The following is an 11,383-nucleotide window of genomic DNA, read 5'->3' as shown; positions in this document are numbered from 1 at the left end:
AAAGAGTTGATTTGAACCGAAAGTTCGGTTAATAAGCCAAGGAAGAAGCTCCTGTTGCTGGTCTCCAAAACTCCTTGTTGCTGCAGAACGCGGCAAGATGCTCGATCAAGGATCCCCAAAAAGTCAGCTCCCCCCCTCCAAAAAAAAGAGGATCCGAACTCAGTTGAGTTTTGAGGTATTTATAGGGGGTTAAGGGTATAACCGCCCCCTTAAATATCTCCTTAATGAGGGTTTAATGGGGTCTAACTGCTCCCCATAAATCTCTCCATGATAGGGTAGTGATCCCCTAAAATCTTGGGGAGAAAACGGTTCTGGAACCGTTCAAATCGTGCTTGAACGAGTTAAACGCTGAAAACAGCGTTCTGGGCTCGAACTGTGCGTTTCTGGACCTGAAACGCACAGTTGAGGTTGAAAAACGCACAGCTGGGGCTGAAAACGCACAGCTGGAGCTGAAAAACGCACAGCTGGGCTGAAAACGCACAGTTGAGGCTGAAAACGCACAGCTGAGGCTGAAAACGCACAGCTGGGCCTGTAAACGCACAGTTGGCCTGTTTCAGGCTAAAAACGCACAGTTGAGCCCATAAACGCACAGTTGACCTGTAAACACACAGTTGGCCTGTTTCAGGCTAAAAACGCACAGTTGAGCCCATAAACGCACAGTTGTGCTGTTTTAAAGATTAACTCTGCGTTTCTAGATTGAAAACGCAGAGTTGAGCCTGTTTAAAGGCTGAAAACGCACAGTTGTGCTGTTTTAGCGATTAACTCTGCGTTTTGATGTTGAAAACGCAGAGTTGAGCCTGTTTAAAGGCTGAAAACGCACAGTTGTGCTGTTTTAGAGATTAACTCTGCGTTTCTAGACTGAAAACGCAGAGTTGAGCCTGTTTAAAGGCTGAAAACGCACAGTTGTGCTGTTTTAGCGATTAACTCTGCGTTTTGATGTTGAAAACGCAGAGTTGAGCATGTGCGCTTTGACTCTGTAATGCAGAGGCGAACCTTAGGCGGGCTTGGCGGGCTTCAGGCTAAGTCCAATGTTCTGATGAAGTCCAGTCTTGCAGACGGACCTCAGAACATAATTTGCTGCGAAGAACAGGTCATAACTTTCAAACCGTAAGTCGGAATTAGACGAATTATATATGAAAATCGGCTATCTCGACGAGACGGGGCCATCCGAACCAAGCCGGAGGCTTTGGTTCGCTTCCTCCGTTTTGCCAAATTCCTTACGGTTTGAGAGATATCTGCATTTTAATATGAAGAGACCGTCAATTTGTAGTCTCTTTTGCTAGAGCTTTGCACAGATCGTCCTCTTGTAATCTTCGTCTTGGCTCCTTGAAAATATGAGAGTCGTCAGGTTGTAACTCCCGATGTTGATTGTGAATGCTGTTGAATTGGGGCCTTCATTAGTTGTTGTGAAGGTCGTCAGATTGTAACCTTCTACGTGAAAGTCCTCAAATTGTAACCTTCTGGAAGTCGTCAGATTGTAACTTCCATCATTGGTGTTTGATGGGGGATCAACTATCTATTGTGATTTTTAGACAGCCTACAAAGCTGCAGGAAGAGAAGATTTGGTGTGCAAATTAAAGAAATCTCTTTATGGACTGAAGCAATCACCGCGACAGTGGTACAAGAGATTTGATAGCTTTATGATTGGCCGAGGGTACACGAGGAGCCCTTATGACCTGTGTGTTTTGTAGGATCTGAAATAGATACACTAGAACACTAGAAGAGGGGTGAATAGTGTTCTTTTAAAATATATGCAAAGTAGATTATAAATTGCAAAGAAAAATGGCAATCTCAGAAATTCACAAACACAAACACAAAGTTTTATACTGGTTCCACCAACCCGGTGTACATCCAGTCCCCAAGCAAATCCCGCTTGAGATTTTCACTATGATTTTGAAACCTTACAAAATCAAAAGCAAACCTGACCAATTTGCAAGACCCTACAAATTGTAACACCAATTGACAAACACCTTGCCAATTTATACACCAATCTCTAAACCAAGAGATTAACACCTCTCACAATTTGAAGCAAGAACACAATTGATCCTATAAGCCTTGAATGTGTAGTGAAGTGCTGCAGTGGCTTAGGATTCTTTTAACTCTCTGAATATTGTCTATACAATCTCTAAGAATGATTGAAACCAAGGCAATATCAGAAACTCTCTTTTTCTAAACACTTAGCATGAAAATCTGGAAAATTAGAGAGTGAATATGCACAAAATGTTTGATCTTGCAAGTGTAAAACTTAGTTGTTGTTTTCTGATGTTTAAACCTATTTATAGCCTCTGAAATGACATAATTTTAAACTCAATTAACGTCCACAAAACGGCTATAAACAGTCACTTATTTTAAACATGGAATCTGGAAAAACTGCATCTGTAGTCGACTACAAGTCATAGTAATCGACAACACTGAGTCTAAACAGACTGTGAAGTCAGAAAATTGCTCAATAGTCGACTACAAGGCATAGAAGTCGACTACACTGTAAACTCAGATTCTAGAATTTTTCTGTTTAGTATTTTGACTATAACTTTCTCATCCGATATCGGAATGAGGTGATTTAAGATTTATTGGAAAGCTCTTGAAGAGACCTACAACTTTGGTCTCAGAAGGTCGATTCAACAAATCGAGGGGCCATCCCCTGTCGCCATGCGAGATGGGAGTTCCTCTATTCAATCCTTTTCCTTCTTTTTCCAGATTCTAATTTCTAAGGGGTGTAAATGAAATGGTTTAAGACTCACTTAATATCTATAAACTCTAATGGCTAACATAGGGGATTTCTATTGTTAACCAACACACTAAGCATGTGTTAGTGTGTTCTAACACTATGTGTGTGCATGTGTGTGAGTGATCAATGTTTGTACAAATTTCTAAGCAAAGAAAATATAAAATTACATTTTGACAATAAAGTATATCTTCTTCTTTGCTTCATTTTGCCTTGAACTCATCTATGTCTTGAGTATCTCTTTGAAAATAATTGTTGATATAGCTCTGATACTGCAAAACAAATGTTAGCACATAATACACACAACATATAATATTTGTTATCATCAAAACAAACTAATCTTGGGGTCAAGATTCCTAACATTCTCCCCCTTTTTGATGATGACAAATATATGATATTAAGATATAAAAATTTTAATCCCCCTGCATGAAATCATTAAATAAAATATTTTACTTCCCCTGCATCAAAGCATTAGTAAAAAATTTAAAATTAAAATTTTCTATATAACTCCCCCTTTGTCATTAGCAAAAAGAAATAAACATAATTCTAATTAAAAATTTCTTTTCTTGGGTACCTTAATAAAAATATCAAGCACTTTGGTACCCTTTTATATTATATCATTAGGATTAGCCCTTAGGAATCCAAATCCACTTGGAATTTGGTTTCCATTTGTTAACATAAGTGTAATTCTTTGAATTGCAAACTTCATAAATATAAGATGAAATATAATAATTCCTATCATGAATATTCAAATTCTTAGGAATCCATATATACTTATTTTGTTTAGCATGAATATTCTTATTATTATTCTTCAAAACATATTCATTCTTTATAAAATACTTAGGGACAAATCCAATGCCAAAATGATTGTTTGAAGATTTTTGAAATAAGAGCAAATTATTCAAATTCTCTTTACTTTTATTGAATTTACTAACATTCAAACATATATCATCATATTTTAATTTAATAGAAGAAATATCTTTATCTAAAACATTAATGCGGATTTTTAAATCATTGCATTCTGATTTTAGATAAACATTCTCATTAGTCAAAATATGATTTTCTTTAAGCAATGATTTATTTTCCTCTTTCAATTCAATTACTTGAGAATTAGAAATAGTAGAAGAATTAAAATCAGAAATTTCTTTAAGTAATATTTTATTTTCACCTTTAAGAAAATTATGTGAAGCCTTTAATCTCAAAAATGTTTCATATAATTCATTAAAAGCATCTAATAATTCTTCATTATTGCATACCTCATCTTCTTGTGCCATGAAGCACATGTGAGCGGATTCCTCTTTTTGTTCTTTCATTTTGAATAACTCAAACCTGTGCACAAGAACAGATATTTTAGATTCTTTAACTTTATTTGTACCTTCATGAGTTACCTCAAGTGTATGCCAAATATCGTATGCAGATGTGGCCGTTGACACCCTATTGAACTCATTCTTGTCAAGTGCACAAAATAATGCATTCATTGCTTTTGAATCCAAATTTGCATTATTTCTTTGAGAAGTAGTCCATTCTACAAAAGGAGTTGTTGGCTTCTCATATTTTGTTTCCACGACGTTCCAAAGTTCGTAGCCAATTGATTGAAGGTAAATCTTCATTCGACACTTCCAATAGTTGTAGTTCGTGCCATCGAATAGAGGTGGTCGCTGTGTGGAATATCCCTCTTTGAATTATGATGTATTTGTTGATGCCATCTTTCACCTCGCTCTGATACCAAATGTAGGATCTGAAATAGATACACTAGAACACTAGAAGATGGGTGAATAGTATTCTTTTAAAATATATGCAAAGTAGATTATAAATTGCAAAGAAAAATGGCAATCTCAAAAATTCACAAACACAAACACAAAGTTTTATACTGGTTCCACCAACCCGGTGTACATCCAGTCCCTAAGCAAATCCCGCTTGAGATTTCCACTATGATTTTGAAACCTTACAAAATCAAAAGAAAACCTGACCAATTTGCAAGACCATACAAATTGCAACACCAATTGACAAGACCATGCCAATTGCCACCCAATCTCTAAACCAAGAGATCAACCCTCTCAAACCCGAGAGAAATCCTCTTTGAAGCAAGAACACAATTGATCCTATAAGCCTTGAATGTGTAGTGAAGTGCTGCAGTGGCTTAGGATTCTTTTAACTCTCTGAATATTGCCTATACAATCTCTAAGAATGATTGAAACCAAGGCAATATCAGAAACTCTCTTTTTCTAAACACTTAGCATGAAAATCTGGAAAATTAGAGAGTGAATATGCACAAAATGTTTGATCTTGCAAGTGTAAAACTTAGTTGTTGTTTTCTGATGTTTAAACCTATTTATAGCCTCTGAAATGACATAATTTTAAACCCAATTAACGTCCACAAAACGACTATAAACAGTCACTTATTTTAAACATAGAATCTGGAAAAACTGCATCTGTAGTCGACTACAAGTCATAGTAGTCGACTACACTGAGTCTAAACAGACTGTGAAGTTAGAAAATTGCTCAGTAGTCGACTACAAGGCATAGTAGTCGACTACACTGTAAACTCAGATTCTAGAATTTTTTTGTTTAGTATTTTGACATAACTTTCTCATCCGATATCGGAATGAGGTGATTTAAGATTTGTTGGAAAGCTCTTGAAGAGACCTACAACTTTGGTCTTTTGAGTTTTTCCAGATTCTAATTTCTAAGGGGTGTAAATGAAATGTTTTAAGACTCACCCAATATTTATAAACTCTAATGGCTAACATAGGGGATTTCTATTGTTAACCAACACACTAAGCATGTGTTAGTGTGTTCTAACACTATGTGTGTGCATGTGTGTGAGTGATCAAGGCTTGTATAAATTTCTAAGCAGAGAAAATATAAAATTACATTTTGATAATAAAGTATATCTTCTTCTTTGCTTCATTTTGCCTTGAACTCATCTATGTCTTGAGTATCTCTTTGAATATAATTGTTGATATAGCTCTGATACTGCAAAACAAATGTTAGCACATAATACACACAATATATAATATTTGTTATCATCAAAACAAACTAATCTTGGGGTCAAGATTCCTAACATGTTTATATGCGCAAGCTACAGGATGATGAGCATATTTATTTGTTATTGTATGTTGATGATATGCTCATCGCTTCCAGGAACACTTCAGCTATTAGGAAATTGAAAAAGGAGCTGTCATCTGAATTTGAGATGAAGGACCTGGGAGAGGCTAAGAAGATATTGGGTATGGAGATTGAGCGAGACAGGGTGAAGGGGAGATTGAAGCTTACACAGAGGAGTTACTTACAAAAGATGCTGAAGAAATTCAGTTTTGAGGGTAATACCAAGGTGGTGAGTACTCCATTAGCTCCTCATTTTAAGCTTTCAGCTTTGATGTCACCAGTTTCAGTGGAGGATAGGGACTACATGTCCAAGGTTCCATACGCCAGCGCAGTGGGTAGCTTGATGTATGCTATGGTGTGTACTATGCCAGATTTGTCACAGGGTTCCATACGCCAGCGCAGTGGGTAGCTTGATGTATGCTATGGTGTGTACTATGCCAGATTTGTCACAGGCCGTGAGCATGGTATCTAGGTACATGCACAAACCCGGGAAGGGGCATTGGGAGGCCGTGATGTGGATTCTACGGTATATTAAGGGTACCGTGGATGTTGGGTTAATATTTGCGAAGAATGATGAGACATGGTAGGATTGTATTGGCTACGTGGATTCAGACTATGCCGGAGATCTTGACAAGCGTCGGTCCACTACAGGTTATGTTTTTACATTGGCTAGCACACCGGTGTGTTGGAGATGTACTCTTCAGTCTACAATGGCGCTTTCTACTACGGAGGCAGAATATATGACGGTGACTGAAGCAGTGAAGGAGGCTTTATGGCTACATGGCTTGTTGGATGATTTGGGGATTGCACAGGAGACCATTCAGGTACATTGTGATAGTATGTCAGCTATCTATTTGGCGAAGAACCAAGTCTACCATGCACGCACGAAGCACATTGATGTCAGATTTCACTTTGTACGTGACGTATTAGATGATGGTGATGTCACTATGAAGAAGGTCCACACTAAGGATAACCGGTGTGAAGTTTGGTCATTGTTTGAACTTGTTGAATATTCTTCATTGTTGAGGCCATTGGCGGCCATTTAGATGAACTACGTTCGGCTTGATTCCTTGGCCAAGAGGATACGTAGGTAGTCTTACAGATACAGCCGGTTGAGATTGATTGGGGGGTGTTTTTGGTGTCGGCTCAGTCTTGGCAAATGTTCACCGAGGTGGAGATTTGTGGAACTAGCAGCAGAGGTTGACAGGTTAAGATTCAAGCAAACTGGGTGGCGGTCGACCGACCCGGTCGACCGCATTCGTGCACATTGTTCACTGGGCTTCAGCATTGGTGGCGGTCGACCGGTCCGGTCGACCGCAGAAGTTTCTGCTCGGTGGTCGGTCGACCGGGTCGGTCGACCGCCGAACTCTCTGGAGTTTGGATCTGACGACCGCCGAAGCGGTTTTGAGTTGGGTTCTGTTTCCAGACCCGTTTCGTTTGAGAGTTGTATTTAAACCCTGAACTCGTTTCTAGGGTTAAGCTTTGGCGATTTTGAGCTGCTGAAAGGGGATTTCTAGGGCTTCTATTGTTGGAGTCTATTGGAGAGATCAAGTGGTCTTGTTTGAGGGTTTTGAGTAACATTTGTAACCCTAATTTGTATTCCCCTTTGATTTCATTAGTAAAGCTTCCCCCTTCTTGCCCCGTGGACGTAGGTACATTGCCGAACCACGTATATCTTGTGTTCTTGCTGTTATTGGTTAGCTTGTATTCACTTGTGGTCTACTATTGTTCTTGTGTGTGCTTTTGATTTGGCTATTTGGGGCTTCCGCGGCGCACAACTAGGGAAAATTACAAAGAAAAGAACAAAGAAAATTGATTTGTATTCCTTTGATTCTGATTACAATTTGATTACAAAAGAGAAGAGAACGAATTTGATTCTCTCCTTTGTTTAAAACTGGGTTCTTCTCGGTAGCGATGGAATGCCTCCTTCGATTGCTCGCGTCGAATTTGCTCTCCGTTGACGATCCGCACGTCTTCTTTTCTCGTGGGAACGATGAACTTCTGTAGTAAGTTTTATAAGTAACTCTTCAACGAGTTTAAGAACTCTGAACGAGTTAGAACTCTGTTAATAGAGTTGTTAGAACCAAAAATTTGGTTAATGACCAAGCTGATATTCTGTTGTTGAAGAATCTTCTCAGATTTGATCTTCTGACTTGATTCAAAAATCCTATCTCCAGGGATTTTAATGCTGCTGCTGTTGAATCACCGAACCGAGTGGTTGAGATCCTCCAGAATTCGCTCCTGCTGCTAACTCTTTCGTTCCAAAAAGCCAGCCTTCAGTGGTCGATCTGAGCCAAGAAATTCCCCCCTTGAACTCCGTTGAGTTTGTTGAGTTTTTATAGGGGGATAAGAGATTGTAACTGCCCTCTAAATCCGCTCCTAAGTGGGCGTGATTTCCTCAGATCGTGGGGAAACAGTTCTGAAACCGTTCGACTCGTGTTTGAACGAGTCAAACGCCCAATCTGGCATTCAGAACCCGACTTCGTGTCTTAGAATTAAGACGTGAAGTTGGGTGTTGGCTGAACATTGATGAACGCGAGGGTCGCTCGCGTTTTGGTTTGTTGTAGCTTAGAAACGCGGGGGTCGGTGTTGGCTGGACCCCTACGAACGCGATGATCACTCACGTTTGGTCTGTGGCTTGGAAATGTGAGGGTCGGTGTTGGTTGGACCCCTACGAACGCGAGGGTGACTTGAAAACGCGGGGGTCGCCTGCATTTCTAGAATTGTAACGCGGGGATGACATCTGCGTTTCAGAAGGAGCTTTTTTGACTTGTAACTTCTTCTGTGAAGCGTTGCGAGGGCCGTTGTTTAGTAATCCTAGCTTTAGCTGTTGTGGGGTGTGAAAGTCGTCAGATTGTAACTTTCACTGTAGAATGTGAAGACTGCTGAATAGAGTTTTCATCAGTTGTCGAAAGTGTCGTTGAATTGTAACTCTTCTCGATCTATGTGAAAAGTCCTCTATTTGCCGCTTTCGATTGTCGACCCGAAAGCTATTTGATTGTAGCTTTCGTTGTGGGAGCTTGACGGGAATCAACATCCATAGTATTTTGAAGATGAATATTTACCCACAACTCTCTACCAAGCAACTCACTAACTTTCGATTGTCGGCGCGAAAGCTATTTGATTGTAGCTTTCGTTGTAGGAACTTGACGGGAATCAACATCCATAGTGTTTTTAGATGAATATTTGCCCACAGCTCTCTACCAAGCAACTCACCAACTACGTCCAACCTTTTATTTCATCAAGATCAATCATCTCAGAAATGAGGCCGTGTTTGTGGCGATTGTAGAATTGCGAATACAGTGACTAGAAAGTCGTCTGATTGTGACTTTTATTGTCGGAGCTTGATAGGGATCAGCTATCCATCGTGATTTTTAGACAGCCTACAGCGGCGCACAACAGTAAGTTGTTGATTGTATTAAACGTGAGATAAAATAATAATATCGTCTATTTATATACACCGTGACATCATTACTATGAATTTCTGGCTTCGCCAACTGGATGTACATTGATCAAGTAGGTGTCCAAATGAAATGAATGCCGTTGTTAATTGGCCTTCTCTCTGCGAAAATGTCTTCCGTAAGGAATTACACCAAAATTGATTTGCCCTTTACTAGACTCGTAGAAATGTTTTAAGTGAGAACCTGACTAAGTGATCAACTTTGTTACCGAAAGTCCGCTGCTTAAATAAAGGCAACAAAGCTTTCAAATTAACACCACCACTTAATTTCCAGCTTTGGAAACTCACAGCACCTTACTTTGAACAAGAATATTCTACAAATTAGTGAATATATAATAAGTCGAAAGTAAAGGACCCTAGAAAGCAGCCAGCCGATAGATTTGTATAACTTCCATGTTGAAGTAAGAAAAATAAATGATATTTCAATACTCAAATGCCTCAAACTCCCCACCATCTTTATAACTTCCAAAGCAGCTAAAAGGAATGTTAAGCTCCTCTTGGGATCCACACAAAAAATTTCAAGCTTCCCGAGCTTTACAGATCCCGATCCCAAAAAGAAAAATTCAGTCAGTCCTCCCTCGGGATTTGTTCCCCATCATCTCCCATTACCCACGTTCCTCCTCAAAGTTGGCATACGTACATAAGATAGCTCAAAACTTTATACACTTTATATAAACTTCACTTCCACCACATAAGTATTTTTTTTCCCCCATCAATGGCAAGAAAATTAGGCGAGGAGACTGTTACGCCACATAATTAAATATTTTCACACTATGAGGAGGACTGAACCCTTTAAAAAAAAAACCACAAAAAAAACAAATGGGGATATCCGGATTCCGAGCGACTAAGAATTAGAGAGCAAATCCGTCCGTCCGTCGATCGCGGATCCCGATGAGGCGATGAGTATATCCAAGGGGAATATAAACGATGGTTCTGGGAAGCAATAAGGTAAAGGTAACGTAGTCATTAATTAGTGATGTAATAAATAAAAATTAGATAAAAGGCATGTGAAGGGACCAAGGTACGTAGGAGTGAACATTCCTTCTTTTTAACGCATCCTCTTCCTCCTCCTAACAACGTGGTCACATGCGCACCAGATCCAACGCAAAGTCAGTACTTTTTTTTATTTTATTTTATTTTATTTTATTTTGTATGGTTGGTGTGTTATTACGATTCAAACGCTACCACCTAGCTATCTAGTATTCTATAATCACCCAAGCACGTCTACTCAACATTCAAAGTGAATAAATAAGTCACATTAAATAAGATCGAATAGCAACAAAGTTTCAGTGCCCCGCCTCAACTCAACGGGGTAGTACAAGCCTACAGCCGCTCATCTAAAATATAGGATGCTACCCAATTAACCTCGACGCATCGTTTTTATTTGATGAAAAAGTAATCAAAAGCCTCCCCCCCCCCCCCCCCCCCCCCCCCCCCCCTTTTTTTGGGTGGGGGCGCCGGTTGGGGTGGGGGGTTCCTTCGTTCAACCGAAGCACGCGCGACGAGGATGTGACACAAATGATGCAATAGGATGTATTTGGAAATTATTTATTGAGAGAACCAATAATCAAATAGCTTGAAAATTATTGCAATATCGATGATAAAAAAGGAGCAATCGCATCGAGAGGGATCTGTTAGTGTAGACGGGGAGGTGTTGGGAGCGATGATGATGCAGTAGGAGCCTCTTTTTTGGATAGTCGCACATCTGATATATCTTCATCTTTGGATGAACACAAGAGGAATTAGTAGGAGCCTCTCTTTCGACTCTACCCTCGGCACCTCCGAAGCAAACATCGTCAGTTTGACGATGTTAACCCTTTAGAAGTTTTTAAATCTTCCTAGCTAGTTAGTTAGTTAGAATAAAATCTCGCCCTCCGTGTACCACTACCAATGGATAAACCCGTAAATTTACAAAAAAAAGATGGGCGACCACAACTTCCTGCTTCTTTCCTGTATGGGAGAACGAACTGCTGTCCTTTCTCAACTATACTAACGGACGAATCAACAAGTACGCTGTTCAGCGTGGCTCGTGACGCCACCAGCACCCCACTGCCCTCAAAAATTAAACCTTTTGCCCCTTTTTTCCGTCC

The sequence above is a fragment of the Asparagus officinalis genome, unplaced genomic scaffold (genome assembly GCF_001876935.1).
Source record: "Asparagus officinalis unplaced genomic scaffold, Aspof.V1 AsparagusV1_Un171, whole genome shotgun sequence".
Lineage (NCBI taxonomy): Eukaryota > Viridiplantae > Streptophyta > Magnoliopsida > Asparagales > Asparagaceae > Asparagus > Asparagus officinalis.
The sequence above is the reverse complement of the archived record's forward strand: the minus strand, read 5'-3'. Positions refer to the sequence as shown.